At 39.5% G+C, this 18,343-nt stretch overlaps 1 protein-coding gene across 3 annotated transcripts in view; it reads right to left on the reverse strand.

The window, feature by feature from the left end:
* The window catches only part of DACH2 (dachshund family transcription factor 2), a 243,522-nt gene that overhangs the window by 18,784 nt on the left and 206,395 nt on the right, over nt 1-18,343 (reverse strand). The gene's annotated exons all lie outside the window — the stretch shown is intronic.

Genomic DNA, 18,343 nt, shown 5'->3' on the forward strand with positions numbered 1-18,343 from the left:
ACCTGAATGACTTTTCTTCATTCTATCATGTTTGCTATTCTGCAATGAGCATTTTTCGTCGCTATAACCTTGAAAAAATTCTAATCAAGAAATGTACCACATCTCTTTACCCTTTTTAGCATTATCCTTCCCATACTCAGCAGTAAATAATCCCCACTGAGTCATCCCTTCCCACTCATCCGGCGCTGGCTCTGGCTGTCACAGAGGTGTCTGTGCAGGCTCCCCTGGCAGGTGCCATGCTGTGCTCAGCCCCGCCATGGGCAGCGGCCAGAAGAACCACACCGAGTTCTGTCTGCTGGGGGCACAGAGCTGGAGGCACAGGAGTGGCTGTAGGGGAGAGCCAAGCTCTCATGATGCACTGCCTACAGCTGGATGGATTCGCCCCTTGTGCACTGCAGCACTGGGGACAGGTAACTTCCTCTTCAGTTTGGTCGAGTTGCTAAAGACCAAGCTGTGCATCGACAGTAGAAATGCATACTCAGAAAGAAGCAACAGCATTAGCAATTATTTTCCTGAAATCCTTTAAATTTTGTCACAAATTCTTACTAGCATGAATCTAAAATCATGTTTTTGAATAGGGCAATTTAATGCAACTTGAGGACAATAATACATGTATCCCCTTCTCTCGGATCCCCCCTTTGTGTACTACTTCTCCAAATATTCATGTTAAGCATCAAGTTTACTGCTGAAAACGACAACATTAAAATCTGCTAGCAGTTTCCAAAGCCAAACTCCGTTCACTTCTTTTACACTATGATGTTAAAAAATACTGGCCCTAACATTCCAGGGAATTGCAGTCCATATATAATATTTTCCTTTAATCTCTCTAGCACCTGCAGAAGTCATGAAGAATATCTCCCCACAACTGCTTTTTAGTAAAGCTTAAAACTAATCTATTGTCCGTAAGTTCATGATGCATGTGTTTTCTAAGGGCAGCCACACAGCCAGTCCTGATAGTTTCATTTGTCAAGTGTCTCGGTCATATTAATTCCAGGATTTACAATTAGACCACACCACATCAAAAGGCCTCCCTCCCTTCTCTCACCTCTCTTATTTCAAAAACAACTCCGAAAGAATCTGACAACAACAAATTAAGCCCTGGTGTCTCTGCAGCAGCAGAATTATCTTCTTTAACAACCTCCAGGAGCACCCAGTGAGCTGCAAGTGCTTTTTGCCCTTCTCTAAAACACACCCACTGACAACAAAGCTGGGAGCGTTACCAGTTTCTGAGTATTCTCTGAAATCTCTGCTGAGGGAGTATTTTGTTTTCACCCTGTGAGTTCATTAAATGCAACATCTTCATAATGATTCTGCAGGACTAATAACGACAAAAGCCACTAACCTCTTCACATCTTCACAGCTACCGTTTTAAAGCTGTGCTCATGTAGATTAAACGATCCTTTAAAAACAACACAAAACAACAACAAACCCCACAAAACAGTCTGGCAATGTACTCAGATTGCAGAGTCCATGCTGAATAAGTTACACCATTTGTCACATTTTGGTATTTCTTCTGTCAGTGTCAGGAGTTTTTAAGGTGACCTGGTTAGTTGTTGCATGTGATGCTACATGGAAATAATGCCTAAGTCACAGAGTCACAACAGACCAAGCACAAGTGGCATTTGGAAAGGAAAGTAATGCATGAAGTATGCATAATGGAAACCTATCACTGCTTTAGAATCTCTAGAAATCTCTACTATTGGAAGATGAAAGTAATAACATTAAATTGGCTGAAAGGAAAATTACTATTGACTGCGAAGACAGGTTGCATGGTCTATGGTTTGTAATGTTACTGTACAGCAGATTGAAGTTTCAAAATAGTATTACTCTTCTTTAAAGAGATAGACACAGCTAAATTAGGTGCTGCTTGCTGCAGTGAGGATCAAATGCAAAAAGAATCATATTTCATCAGACCTAGTCAACACCAGGAAAATAAATAGAAATATAAGAGGTATGCAGGCAATGATTCATTTTGATAATCTGGCCCAAGAGAGACACATAGAGACAGCACACAGATCTAAGCTTCCACCAAAAGACAAATAGGACACAGAGGGTGGGAATTGGGATGACAGTGTAGCAGAGGTCACATCGATTTTCAGCAGCAGTTTTCACACAGATGAGATAACCCTGGACTCTATTTGGCCCATTGTTCATATCCTACCTGTCCCACAAGCAATAAATTTCCAAGTCCCAGAAAAAGGGCAGTAAAGAAGAAGGATTCTACTTACGACTTCTTATGATTAAGTTTTTGTGCTAACCAAACATGCTTTGCAGACCAAGGTCACATTGCATGTTAAAGTCTGTAATAGCTGAAAACTAGAAGCAGCATATTATGTTTTAGCGTATATGGGTGGAAACTGTCAAACCATTCATCATTTTTTTTTTTTTTCTGATTGAAATCACACTCTGCAAAGATGAATGATAAATGCATTAGAAATCTATTTCAATCTTGTAATAGCTCTTCACATCTGAATGGTGTCTACATCTTGCCCACATTCTGAGTAAGTGCACGGTTAGGCAGAAATTTATTAGCTAGGCTTAAGAAATTCTAATTGGGAAAGCAATTAAAAATGGCACGAGTTGGAAGCATTTTTGAGGACTGCATCAAGTGCATCTCTTCAATAGAAAAAAAGATGTTGATTTTAGTGTTTTGATTTTAAAGAACACTAAAGGTATAAATGCTAAAAGCAGCACTCACATACAGTACAACAGAATAAACAAGAAATAAAGCTAGGGCAAATACTGTCTAACCAAGGACACAAACAACCTTCCTATTTATTGAAGCAAAGTGGGAACTACTTTTATTGAGCTTGTTTGTTAAACCTGCCATGCTTTATAATAGCATTCAGGAATCCATTTAGAGTGCAGTCTTTTTATTTTAATTTCTCGCTGGCATCCAGGTGAATAGACGAAAGCAAGAATTATATTTCAGAGCAAAGAAATACAGAGTAAATACTAACAGTGAATGGAATTATTATCCCAGGGAAGCACGCGGAAAAGCTCTAGAAAGTTTCTTGTTGTTAATGCAATATACCAAAGTATTTCATATTCCATCTTCTGCCTAAGTTGCAGAAATCAGGATTGGAAAATTAAGCATCATCCCATGGACTAAATGCAGCATTGGGAACATGAGTAACGCAAATTGCTCCCTGTGTGACACTGCACAGCCCTCACCAACAGGCAATTTTATTTACCAGCTGGTTTATGTTCTTTCAAAAGACATGCTTTTAAATCCATCATTCATATACCTGATACACTTGACATGTCACATCCCTCTCAAAACAAGCTAGAAATATTAAAGCTGAAATTTACATATGACTAAACACTAGTTAGATCACTGTGTTATTTTTTCACATGCATTTCAAAACACATTTGTCTGGAGGCATTACATGTAAGCTTCACCAAAATTAGTTTATAGAACATAAGATATATAATGCATAAAATAAATACGTGATAAGGAAAAAAAGCAGAACGAAATTCATAAGAAATTTATGGTTATTAATCTGTTCGTTACTCATCACGACATTTGATCTCAGAAAACCTTCGGCCAGCATTAATAATATGGCTCGGGACACAGATGGCACTAGGGTCATTCTAGATCTCTGCCTGTGGCACACAATTTAGAAAGCTAAGGACTAAAAAGGGTTCATCGTAATTACAATTCTTGAAGCTTCATATTTGAGTGATGGGGATTATATGAAATGGTTCACAGTTAGAAAAGAACAGCCGAGGTGCTCCAATGGACTGTTTGAACCTTTAATAAAGTAAAAAGGTATCCCCAACAGCAGCTGAGTGGTATGTGCTCCTCATCTTTCAAGGTAAGACATTACATTTCCATTTGAAATGACATTATTTGCCCAAAGTTCTTACAGAATTATCCGAATTGATAACCCTTGAATTCTAATTCACAGTGATAGGCACTGGTGTCCTAAAAGATAGGAACTTTTGGCACAATTAAGGCTCAGAAGCAATTTCTGATGGCAAGAAGCAGTTTTCCAAAAGAAGTGAGATTTTTTTTTTTTATTTTAAATTCTGGCAGCTTTTACATTGCTTACCTAGAAACTAGGAGAACTCTTTCCTTTTGCAAAAAGGCGGGTATTTAAAACTATTTAAAGCCTGATAATCTGTGAGTCTGCAGGACAGGGTTGTCATTCTTCAGTGCCTTAATCCCTCTGAATTCCTCCATAGAGCTCTGTGTGCCTTTCTCTCCCTCACTGCCTGCTCCTCTGCTGAGGCTGAGCCCTCCTCTTCACTGCTGAGAAGAGAGACCAGCTTCTAACTTGGCACCCATCAGACTTCGACATTTACTGCTTTAACCTTGGGATTCAGGTGCCAAATTTGAAGTCGCTGCTGTTTTTCTTAATTACAGTTCCTGAATGAACGGGGTCAATGAATGCAACTGGGAGATTCTGACTGCTGCACTGCGCTAGCTTTAAATCAGACTTTTCTTCATTTTCAAGTGCTTGATAGAACTCGATAGCATACAAGCCTTTGTCACTACACAGATTTGCTGTAAATAAACTTCCCCTTAAAAATAGTATCTAATCACTATACCTGTGTTTCCAGACTGCCTTAAAAGCTTTCAGAAACTCGCAAAACAGTAACACCAACTGCCCACTGCTTCACAGTACCTGCTTCCCGGCTGGTTCTCACCCATGTAATCTGAAATCAATTGATCGCGTCCCAAAGCATTTAGTAAAGCCTGTCCAGCGTTTTCAACACAGGAAAAACGTAGACCTTGTCTGTTACTGTCTTGCTGGCTTGGGAAAAACTGAATAGTAAACCATAGTGAAAAACCAGAAAGCCAACTGTGCGAGCAGCACACGCTTCTATTGCCACAGAGCTCCTCGCAGGAATTACAAGGGTGTTTTTTACTGAAGGAGGTCACAAAGAAGGCACTTGGGCTTTGAATAGAAGGAAGCAAAAAGCAAAGAAATGAGAATTTCAGTAGAAAAGGCTGAAATTAGAGTTTACAAATTGTCTTTATCTGTGCACTCTGTAACAAGGGATGAATAATTATACAGCTTTGACATTTTCATCAATGTACTCTCATTATTAAGACAGAAAATTACACCTATTTATAACTTCAATGTATTTACAATGCCCTCTGATGATCACGTGGCACTGACAGTAAAAGCACCTGAAAATACTTCATTAATTCAAATCTTAACACAAAAAACCCCACATGAATTAGATGAGATTTCTGTCTCATAAAACATTAAAAAATGAAACGAAGATTGCAGTGATTCACTGGCCAAACATCAGAACATTTCACTGCGAAGAGCTTGAGTCTAAATTTAATACAGACAGATTAGGAAAAATACAACCGATGCCACTTGAAGAAATTCTGTTCATCATGAAAAAGCCTAAGTATAATCAATGCTTCCAATAAAAACACTAAGAGCCTTCCAAAGTACTGTATTTTATATGTACAATAATTATTTACAATTAATTGCTTGTGTGTGTTAGTATTGTACCTGCTTTATCCTCTAAGCTGCTCCTCAGGCAGGTTTTGGTCATTTGAATTCCAGCATTTGAAGTTGCTCTAAGCTTTAACTTCTAAATCTAGGTAGGAGCTAATTACTATCAATCTGCATTTTCCATATGGCAACTTAAAGCAACTAGTTACTTTCAGCTAGTAACAGCAACTTGTCATTCCTCGCAGGGACAGGGAGCAGCATTTCTCCTGACAGCAGAGAAAAGTGAAAACGTGGATTATTCAATAAAAGGCCAGTAATAAAATTACAACATGGAAGAAAGGAAGAAAATGAAACAACAAACAAAATCCTGCTGGCGGCTATTACCAAGAGACCATATTTCTTTCTCAGCTAACTCTCCTGTTAACATTCACAAAGGCTTTTTTTGTGGCGAGTTTTAAGTCTCGTTGCAGTCTGACTACTCTTCTACCGGGATTTTAAACTGTCAGATGAGGATGGGTAGGAAGAACTTGCCAAGAAGAAAAAAAAAAATTCTTCCATTTTCTTGGCGGATTCAGCTTTTCCCTATTAATGTTGAGATTATTTCTTCAACTATTTTGTTGCAAATATTTATGACTCCATATGGAACAACAGATGTTGAAGGAAGGGGATAGCAAAAAAGACTTCATTTTCAGCAATTACCCTGCTACTTGTTGTCATACTGTAGGTGTTCTTAGTGCATCTATTTTACACACCACCCTGTCCTTTCACATGCTGCAAAAATGTCAGTTTGGATAATTAATGTAATAACTTTCCACAATATTTCCATCTACAATCATTTCCACAATATTCACTCATGCAATTAAAATAAATAAGGCAACAGGAAGAAGAAATCAGGAAGGAGGAGGGGAGGCAGGGATTGCTCCTGGTCCTTCTGGACTGTCTGAGCTGGAATCGGTTTCTCACAAAGTCCTCTGGTCCTTAGTACAGACTCTTTCCTTTTTTTCATTTGAGACAGATTCCAGTGACAGCCAGCAAGAAATCACACAAGAAAAACAAGGCTATCCAACACACAGTGCAAGAAACAATGAAATTATTGTATAATTACGGTGCAGAAGCACATTCTAAGATTGGTGGAGGTAATTTGTAACAGGTGGATGGCACTTGGACTGAAGAAACAGTCCATGGAAGGGCAGCCTGTGCCTCTGATGCCAGGCAGTCTTTCACCACCCATGCGAAATTAAAATATGCAACGTGCTTTTAAATAATTTTTGTCATTTGCTCCCTCTGCTGCCGTATTTGGTAGTATAATAAATAACCTGAAACAGATCTCATTAGCGAGATTGCGTTTTCTCATATTCACAAAACCCACAGAACCACATAAATGCTTAGAGAACTACGATCAGTGAGACTAAATCTGTCCCAGGATGGCAGATGTGTTTGTGTTCCCATTTTGCACCTGAAAAGCCCCACCTGCCTACTTCATCTGCACATGTGCCACCAGGACAGGCTTTTCACTTTGTCTGCCTGGTCTGGGAACTAATCAGATGTCAGCTGTGCAGTGAGAGGTGAAGAGAAGGATATACCTGAAATGGCACTGCTCCACTCCAGAGGTCCATGATCCTGAGCTTGTGCAAAGGCTGCCTAGAACAGAGACACCCACTGACTTCTGGCCTCCAAGCACTAAACTGAGCCCTATTTGGCCACCAGCAAAAAATGGCCCACAGAGCACAGCCATGTGGAGCGGCACTACTGGACATAACACCCCCTGATCACCAGGCAGAGCTTAGTGTGGCCAGGGAGCAGATGTGAGGCTCTGGGTGCTGTCAGAACACAACCAAAAGAGCTCTAAACCTCATAGATATGCGTACAAATCCTATTGTGATGTCTGCTGTAGAAGTGCAGACAGGTAATACTGAATAGAGATTACAAAGTAAGGCGTTATATGATTTATGTTAACACAGCAATTATGACACAAAAGATACCTCATCTCTTTTAATTTGTTTAAAAATAGTACCTAAATAATATCAATACTGTAACCGTTACATTCAATTTCTTCAAGTACATGTATAGCTAGCAGTTAAATCCCTCAAATATTAGAAGCAGGCAGAGTACTCCATTTCCTATTCCTGGATAATTATTCCTGCTTTATTAAGGTTTATTTTACAACTGTGTAAAATAGGTTATAAAGGACAATTCTGCTATTATGTCCTCCCCTGCTTAGGCTTAATAAATATTATATTCCAAACCATCCATTAAAGCCAAGCAGTGGAGAAAATAAGAGTGGTAGTAATCTCCTCCACAGATGTAAAATACCTTTAATAAAATAAGGGTGTATAACAGTCAGGAACAAATTACTGAGGTCTGCTTTAATAAAATAGTACCCTTAAAGAAGTATTACTCTTAAGGCACTGACATTCCCACTGGTGATGCAGTGTATCCTTTCAAAGCAGTATAGCTTGTTAAAATGGCAAGATATCTTTTTGCAATAGAGTGTTTGTGTCCAAGCAGATACAAGGTTTGTATAGAATGCATCCAGGGAGCCATAAAACTGGTGGGAAACATATTTCTCCGTGGTATTTTAGTACTTCGAAAAATTCAATCACTGGGAAAAAATGTTTTGCTGTAAACATCTGAAGAGCCTTATAAAAGCAATGGCTTCCCACAGCACCTGCTTAAATAATTTTAAGAGGGAGTATGTCTTTGCTCATCTTCTCAAACTTGTAGGAAGCTTCTCCCATTAATTTCCCTGGTGCTGTAAGGCCAGGGCACTTTTAATCAGAAATAATTATGAGCATGGTTAGGGGATGTTCACCAGCATTATTTTTGCGCTGTAGAGATAAAACAACTTTCAACAACAATTGCTCAGAGAAACATGATGGCCGTAATAGGAAAACGGATGGAAAGCTGATCACCTTGAAGTTTCCTTTCGAATGAATTTGGAATTCTTCAGATGTCAACAAAGGAGTCGATCTCTAAAGAAGTATCCTGCCATTTCCACTCAGTTTGATTACACAATGATTATATGAACTCTGATCATCAAGAAACACAAGAAGTCCATCCTTTCTAAATTTACCTTTTAACTCATTTAATCATCTGGGTGAGTAGCAGTTTTGGCTGTTACCAGCACAGTCCCTGACACGGCCATTTTCAGCCTCCCAAACACAGCTCCCATCTTGCACAGCTCCTGCTGCACCAACCTGCACAGCACGAGGCTTCAGCCCAAGACCTCAGTGGCACTCCTGAGCGCTGCCATCTGGATGATGCCACAGCTCTTGTAGGTATTAAATATTACAGAACTGAACCCTACTGCAACTGATCCTCTCCTGGGCTAGGAAATGGTCAAGATTTGGCTTATCTGAGCCCCCCTCCCCTCCTCAACAAAGAGGGCAAGTAATAGGCCCTCTGATAGAAATGTTGTCCTGGTGTATCGATATTACATCCCAGTGACAGAATGATTAGGCTCCCATATATCAGCGTTACAGCAGCTCAGTGCAGGGAGCTGCCGGTCCATGGCAACGCAGCTCAGCTCCTTGCCACCAAATAATTACACGATGCTCTGGGGAAAGACAAGTTTTCCTAACACAGAGCCAATCTATCAAAAGGGAAAACTCTTCCTGACCCAAACGGCAGTTGTGATCGCAGTATGAGTGTGAGCTAACCACCGTAACGTCCTCATCCACTACTTTGCAACAAATAACTGTTAAGTGTACTGCTGGCATTTACCCTGCTGGCTCTTCTAAACAATCGAATACTGAGGAAAGAAAGTGAAAAAGTTCCTGCCGAAAGGAGCAACTGACTGACATTCATCTGCTCTGCTCCTCCTTCAGATCAGCTTGACCGCTGTGCCTGGCTCCTTGGGACGTGCAGAGCAGCTCCAGAACATATCTGAGACCAAACATCTCTAGCAAAAAGTATTCAATAAAGCATTTAAGTTGCAAGTTGCTATTGTGTCCTATGCTTTCCTCTAGCAGACTACCCACACAGCCCAGAACCTGGCCAGTGTTCTTCCTCTCCTCAATGCCTGACCTCAGTCACTTCTGCCATGCAGATGAACCAGAAAGGGGCAGGACTTCATGCTCTGCTGTGGAATGTGGCACATGGCAAAGTATGGCAATAATACCCCTCTGCTTAGGCTAATTTCTTTAATAAAATCCTAACATCCACTGATGCCAAAACACAGAAACTTGAACACCAAATAAATGAAGACCTATTCCTTTTTCTTGTATCCACGTGCATGTATGATCCTGTTCTGTATTGATTCAGGATTACAAACATCTCTCTCCAGGAAAACTTTCCAAAATTCCACCAATGTTTCGGCTCCCAGTCACTATAAATCCTAGGCAAATTTAAGATAAAAAACGCCATTAGAATGATCATAACTAAATAAAACCTTCTCAGGAGATTTTTGAACACAACTCTTGCATTTGCAGGCTTCTCAACTAAAAACAAAACACATACTGGAACAATCTATACAGAAACCCAATACTCCACACCTCCCACTCACAAACAGGCTTCAGAGCAGCCGTGCATTTGGATGGACTGCTGACAAATCCAACCTCATGGATGCACCACTGTCTGCAGCTTCTGGGCTGGGCAGCCAGGGCCTGGAAGCAGTGAGATGCTGCAGAGTATTCTGCTGCTGGCCCCAAGGAGGAACCAGGGGAGCATCACTGAAGGCAACTTCCTGCTGCAAATTCATACACTGCAAAAGCAGCTGTGACCAAAACCAAAATACTTTGTCCATATGCTGTTAAAAAAAATAACTGTAGAGTATCAACGCAAGTCTGCATATTTTCTTCCAAATGACAGAAATAAAGGCTCTGTACTCTATTAGTGCATCTGGCTTTGAGGGGGATTTGTACCAGGTCAGCTGGGAGCGTGAACTCATTGATGTTTTAAGTTGTATCCAAAACTCTAAAAGCATGAACTCCATTAGCGTGATGAGGTTCTGGGTATTGCTACTGTGACTTCAGGGTTTGAGTAACTGAGGCATTTTTGTACTCCAGCAGGCTCACTCTCTTTGCGGGACAAGCTGTATTTCACTTTAGTTCACTCTAACTCCTTGCTTTGAAACTGCACTACATGAGAGTAGCTGAGAAACCCATTCATGATAGTGCACAGAATGAAGCTTAATGAATCCCAAACAGAATGTACTTCATGCTCTACAATCACTGTATCTTGCCTGCTACAGTATCTCCCTGTAAAATAGAGGCTTTGCTCAGAAATTTCTCTCTCAACAGGGTCCTCTTTTTTTGTAGCACTTAACTGACTTTTGTCTGCTCTTGTCTCCCTCCAGTGTTGCTCAGATGGCAATCATTTATTCCTTGTGCAAACTCAGTTGGAAAATGCTGGATGTGCTACAGCTGTGGAATTTCTCAAGCAGAGCTTTCTCTGCGCTAAATAAACAGTGAAACAATGTTTTAATTGATTATTAAAAAGGCAGGGCTCTAGGCTGAAAGTACTATTTAAATCAGTTTTAATCAGATAGATTTTGAAAATTCCAAAAGGTGTATCATTCCATTGAGTCATCTGAGCACCACAGCTTTAATAAAGGTTACTGCTATAATAGAAGCTATTTCTGAGTGACTCCTGCAAGCACACAACTGTATAGCTGATGAAAAACAATTAGGGAATCAAAATATTAATGAAGGATCAACTCTCCCTGGAAAGGTATTTTCATATCTTCCAAGAAATGAAACAAAATACGTGTTCTTCAAGAGCCAACCTCTGCTCAGGTACTGTGGAATGTCTACAGTCGAGTCATTCTTGATGAATAAAAAATAGGTTCTTGCTTTCAAACTGTGTTTATACCCTCAGTAAACACTTAAAATCAACCTGCACTGCTTCTGACAAAAGAACCCTAAGATGGATATCCAGCCTAAAACCACAAAAAACAATCTCCATATGATTTCTTTAAACTGACAACTATTCCTCTGCCACTATGTATTTTTTCTATCTTAAAATCAGAAAAAAACAATTAAAAACTAATAGTCAGTAATTAGTAATTGCAGGAGCTGTGGATCCCCAGCACCCCATAAGACACCACACCTGGGGAACTGATACTTTTTTAAGGGGTTATTCCAAAACTTGTGCAATGGTTACTCTGAAATCACATCCACAGACAGAATGCTTCTCACTAGCACTAAGAGAACTCTACCAGCTGCATTTTGCTGTGGGACCTGAGTGGCACTCTGGGAATCCATGTAAAAAAATGCTTTAGGAGGTAAATGAAACAAAACAACATTCTTCCATCAAACCAAAAATGCCAACGTTGTTCTGAAAGTTAGGTAATAAAGCCCAGTAACTTCTCTTAATTATCAGCATGTACACGGATTATCAGTCAAATGAGATGTAAGCGTGGAGCAGATAAAAATGGCAAACTGCTATAATTACAAATGACATTTTGTGCATGACTGTGTCTCAAGAATTGTTACAGAATGCTTTGAAAAAAAAATAATAAATCATTTCTATCCACAGTCCAGAATAATATGGTCCACTGCAACAATGTACTGCGGGGCAGAAATGTCGTTTGTTACATCTCACATTGTTTCTGTTCAATCCACTGCATCTATATTTAGTTTTATTTTTTAAAAAGGATGAATTCACTTTAGAGAACTGACAGCTTATATGAATATTTTAGTTTTGCTTTCAAGTACCAGGAAAAAAGAAAAAAAAAAAAAAGAAAAAAGAAGCATGGAATAAAATTCAAGCCCCAAGTTCCTCAGAATGACTACCGAGAATAAATTCTATGTTTATTTGTATTTCATTTTGCTTGAACAACTGCTTTTCCCTTGGGTATTTATTAAAAGCATAAAAAGAATGAGCCAAATGTGCTTCTCAATAACATCCATTCAGCATTGTTGAAGCTTGTAAAATTGCACTAGCCTAGCCAAGGGGAAAATTTTACTCACTATTTAGTAAATATATATAATTTTTTCTGGTTGAGAAGATGCACTGCTTCATCTTTAAATTCTGTCTGCCCCTGCTCGTCAAAGTAAGAAAAAACAGCCATTTTGTTATACATTCATAACCTCAGATAGGAAAAGATGTGATGTATATTCCCTCATTTGGTTACTCATTACTTAGGGTCCAATCCTATACGTGCATTTCCCATCAGGCTTATCAAAGACACAGGAAAAGTGTCCATTGATTCCATTACATAAAGAACTAGTTATAATTTTCTTCATGTCTTATTTTCTCACAGATTGCCATAAATAATCTTCTTTGACCTACATTCCAAAATATGCAGATGGAGAATGCTAGATTGGCTTAAGGGGGATTCAACCATTGGGAATGCCTATTCTCAGTGCAAGGCTGGAAAAGCATTTTTATACAAGCGGTGCACAACAAGAGATGTCCCGTTTTGTACCAACTAAACCAGTTAAACCCACCAAAAACGCAATGAAACAGAAGCTACCAGAGACGGTCAATGAGCAGATCTCAGACGGTTCACGACCAGCAGCCAGTACGTCCCCACACCAAGTTTCCACAAGGCCAGGCTGAGCCACCCCAGCTCCCTCTTTGCCTGCCACAATAAGTGTCTTAAACCTGTCCTGATAGCATGCAAAATGAAAAATCAAATTCCCATTATATAAAATAACTTTTTCCAGTGCAGTTGACCATCACTGTATTTGCAGTACAGTTTCATTATGTCTTTTACAACGGAGCTTGCAGGAAAAGCTGTTCAACACTAACACTGTAGCTTACAACTGCCACTCCTAAATGGCGTACATGGCCAAGAGCTGGGGCTGGTGTTTCTTGTCCACTGGTCCCCAAGAAATTACAGTTTATAGCTTGTTAGGGGAAAAAATGATGTCTTTGAGATCTAAGCCAATGTTTTCAGAAATATCATGGATTGTCTTTATTCCTGGCATAACAAACCCCCAAAATATAATAGCAAGTAATGTGGCTATTGCCCTTGGCAGCACCATTAAACTGGGCAGTGAACTACTTCAAATGGCTGCCAGTGTTAAACATTAGTTCTGCCTTAAGTAGGTAGATTTTAACAGTCAAACATGCACGGCAGTCCATCTGAACATTAAAAGCACCTTTCAAACTTAATTTTACAGAAATGTTAATGACCAGAACAAACTATCGAAGGCAAAAAAAGAAAAGTAATTATTTCACAAGATGAAAGGAAACAGTAAATTAACACTCCTGTTTTAAAAGGAGGCTCCATAATCTATCTGCTTTAAGGAAATACCATTAACTGAAGGCACTATGGATATTTCAATTAACGTATTTATGGTTTGGGGTTTCTCTTCTCTTTTAGCCTTTAAAAACGAGGTTTGAGGCAAAAGGAAACCTGTAAATCTTTAACTGAAACACAAGTTCCAGAAATGCTTTATCAAAGTCACAGCAACTGAACTGGTTCCTGATATCTATGTTATATGTCATGTGCACAAACGTACATTCATTGAGAGAAAGGAGGTAAATACAAAATAAATGAAAAGGAATAAAGTCTCCAAAAGCTATGACCTGTGCATCCATACATGCCTCTAAAAGGACTGAGGAAAGTAGGAAACATGGAACTGATTCAGAAGCATTTCTAATACACTACAGTCATCTATGTACATTAAAAACAGTGGTTAAAAGTAAATATATCAGCAACAGCTTATCTAGTCCTACTACTACGTTAAGAAATACTTAGGAAGGAATTGGACAAAGTTTAAAAATCTTAAACAGCTCCTTACAAAACTGAAAACATACCAAGTTTGTTACATGAGCTTTTATTCAGTGTAATTTTGAACGCTGTTTAAGAACAGCCATTGACTTGCAAGGAAGATCTTTTTACCTGATGAGTTGCAATACTGATGCAGACTGAAGATATTTCCAAATTCATATTTACATGTATTTTAAAATTGTTAACACCATAATAGGGGTGTTTGTTATTTTCTGAGAACATGTATTTTTTACACAATAGAAAATGTACTTACATAAATGTGGGCCATGAAAATAATTTAGCATAATCTATATAGGAAGATATGTTTTTTCACTCAGTCATTTGCAGACTTCACATGATGAAACAGTAATGATTCTTGTGACTCATACATGTCCACTTTGAAAATATGGCCAAATGTAACATCTATTCAGTAAAACTGCACTGATGATTAAAGTGGCTTTATTCTTGCCTTTAATTGTCTTTCCTAAAGGATACTTTAGTCGATGAAGACATGATACTGTGTTACATCCATACCACATTACTTGCCACAGTACAAGCAAATTTCTGCAGATGCTACATTTTATCTACGCACACATATAAGACATTCATGACCTGAACATACCAGAAGTAAAGAAAAACTGTAATCCGAATCAGAAGGTTGGGAAACATGGACAAAACATTTGACAGTAAAGCCAAGTGAAGTAGTTCCCTCACCCTTGTAGCACAGCTCAACAGCCTCATCTGTGAAAATCTTTTCATTATCTAATTTTAAACTGCATCATGAAAACACAGAATGGCTTAATTTGGAGGTGGCATGGGCGGGGTTGCCAACCACTACTAAATTAGGCTGCCCAGGATCCCATTGAATCCAGTCCCAAATGCTTCCAGAGATTGGGTATCCACAACCTGCCTGGGCAATGTCAGCGCCTCACTCTCTGAGTAAAAAAATTTCTTCCTAAGATCTAACACAAATCTTCCCTCTTTTAGTTTAAAGCCACTCCCCTCTTGTCCTACTATATAAATGGAGTCTCTTAACTAACACCTATGGTTGATACAGGATTATTATTCTGGGGAGATATTTGACTGCCTACTCAAGCAGGGCCACCTGGAGCCAAGTTGCCCAGGCCTCTGAAAAATCTGGCTGTGAAGGTACAACGGGCTTCAAGAGCAGAACACATCAGACTTTTGAAAGAAATAAGGTATGGCTAGGAGTTAAGCAGCATAAAAGCATAAGTCATCTACTCTGGAAATTAACTCTCCCTTTAATGGCCTCCATCCATTTGGAGGCATTAAGTGGGCAATTCAAAGATGAGCAACAGCTGAAGACAACTTCTTCAGGTACCACTGCATGGTAAAAACCCTTAAACCATTGTACTGGATGTACTCAGAAGCCGACAGATACAGTGACCAGCCCAAGCTGCTGACTTCCATCTCAGCCACTGAAGACCTGCCTTATTTGTTACTGAGTGTGACAATACCACCACAGTCCAGCTTTCAGACAAGAACTCAGTTCTTCAAATGCATTATGGTAGTACTGTTGCTCAAAAACATCTGCATCACATATTAGGATACGTATTTGTGAACCAACAGTCCAAAATCCTAAGTTTAAGCTGCATGCAGTGAGGTATATACTTATTTAAAAAGAAATGTGAAATTCATTCTTCCACAAAAGCAGCAGTGTCATGAGAAAACTCAGGCTTTAAGTTTTGTAAACGCTGCGTTTTCAATATTAGAGTGTCAGTCTTCATTCACTCTCTGACAAGGCTGTCAATCAAAGAGCAATCTAGTTTTGTAAGACTTTAACCAAAGATCAAAGCAATGATACTGCTGAGTTCACATTACCTTCCTAGAGATAACTACTTGAACACTTTCATAGCACTGCATCGATATTAACTTTGCACCATTCCTTCCAAGCAAATTAAACAGCTCAAAGTCTGACAGCCCTTCTGGCTTCTGCTCTCAGTCCTGATCTAAACGGAATCCCAGTCCCCATCCCTTCCACCCCTTTGGAACTGCTACCTGGATATTGAAGTGGAGGATTGCAGGAGCAGTATTCAGTTAAACTTCCATCAATTAAAAAGAAAATGAAACGTGCTACCTGTCTCCTTTGGGGAACACACTGAATGTCTTTTACTCAATAACAATAGTTGGGCAATAAAAAGATGAGTGAGCAAAATGTGGTATATCATTGTTTTGCTTTTGACTTTCGCCCAATGGCAAATGAAAGGCATCCAAAATCAATTTCAAGAAGCTAATAAATTCAGTATGTGAAAGCAGTGAAAATATAACTTTTGCAGCCTCATCATCAGGCTGATTTGTAAGCAAAGCTGGGTCCAGTTCCTGCACACTAAGTCACCCACATTTTCCATATTTTCAGCTTCGTGCAGGTAATATACCATTTCTACAGGGTTTATATTTTGAAGCTAAACATATATATATTTATCTATCTATATCTTCTTTACACAAACATATATCCTGGTAATATCGTAATAAAAATCTGAATGTACTATGCCCAGGAAAGCGTGTTGATCACTATCAGTTACTTCCTCCACTAACAGTGGAGGAAAGGTGAAGGCTAATGCTGCACCAAGGGCATGCTCGAAGCAGAACAACTGCTTTCCACAGCTCCACGTTGCCTTCAGAACAGAGCTCTTTATGGCAGCTCGGGGAGGGGGCTGCTGTGGTTTTTATTTGCTTGTTAACTGACTGAGAAGCTTGCCAGACCATATCCATCTAGAGGCAAGTTTCCAAAGGGAAATGAATTGATGGTAATTGCAATATAATTTAAAGTACTCCTTCAGCAATGCTGAATACCTAAGACGTACAGCTTCTCTCACTGGGCAATAATACAGGGGCTTCCACTTACTCCAAGCAATTACTTCGAATTTCAGTGAGAAGAAAATTCGATCCACAGTTTCTACCACGACGTAAGAGACCTTGAGGCAGGGACAAGTTCATCCCAGAGGACTCGGTGCCCACTGCTCTCAGAGCTAACTAGGCCTTACCAGGGGGCTTTGTACCAGATGTGATTTTCCACTGCAATTACAAATAAACTACCTTAGAAAGGGAGGCAGCACGGCTGTATGCTGCTTGGCTTGCAAGGCTAGGACTAACTCCTGCGAGAGCAGTGATGAGAGCATCACCTTTGGTTACAGTGTCAACAAACAGCAAGTCAAGGAATGCAAACAAACGGCTGTACTGCAGCCTGGGATCTACAGGTTTACACTGGATAAAGCACTAGCATTTCTGAGAACAGCAGTTCTCTGACACAGCCATACTACATGATACCCTTGAATATTTCGCTCTGACCCAACGGCAGGCAGTAGCATCACGGAACATCAACTACACTTACCTAGCTTATTTGGAAGTCATTAGCAATGTCACATTTTTTTCCATGCGATGTGTTACTTAACTGAGAAAAAAAAACCACACTAAAACTAAAAGAGACAGATATGTTTCTGACCTTGGAGATTTCTCAGTTGAGATACAGATTTATTTTCTTTGTGTGACAAAGCACAGAAAGAGCATGGGGAGAAGGAAGGACAAAAGCAGGCATGGAGAAAAGAAAGCCAACCTGGTGCTCGATGGAGCCTGAATTGTTGATAAGAAGGGCTGGAGAATGCAACTGGGGAATGGTGGAATGTAGACTGGGGATGTCTAAATCTTAGACAACAGCAGGTGGAGAAAACTGCGGAACAGAATTATATTTGAAGGGGAAAAATTAGAACTAGGTGAGAACAGAAGAGAGATCGCACTTGGAGTGCAAAGAATTGCTTTTGTCACTTAGTTCATACTGTGAACGTGTCCAGGTTGTGCCTTCCAAAGGCAGAAGCCATGGGGAAAACTGTTCTTTCTTATGTTATTTCTTCACAACAGCACCGACCTATTGGCAGCAGAGGTTCTTTGCACTCTAGTCTGTTATTATGGAGTGTGGAACAAGTCTTTCCTCACACTACAGAAAACACCATGTTTATTTTTCTCATTAGAAATAACACATCTTTTTTCTTCTATTTTAACTCCAGAATTTTAATGGCCAGATGAGAATGAGTGCCAAAAATCCCCAAATTTGAATGACACTACAAAACCTTCTCCTTCTGTTGTATATCATATCTTTTTTACCTGTTCAAGAGCAGGAAGAAAACCTTTTTTAGTCTCAGTGACCCTCTACCTAAAACAGTCTGTGCCATACTACACAATTTTGGCTTTCTAAAACACCTCCAGAAAAATCAGAAAATCTGAGATATGTAACCAATACTTCTGT

The sequence above is a fragment of the Coturnix japonica genome, chromosome 4, assembly GCF_001577835.2.
Source record: "Coturnix japonica isolate 7356 chromosome 4, Coturnix japonica 2.1, whole genome shotgun sequence".
In the NCBI taxonomy this organism is placed as follows: Eukaryota; Metazoa; Chordata; class Aves; order Galliformes; family Phasianidae; genus Coturnix; species Coturnix japonica.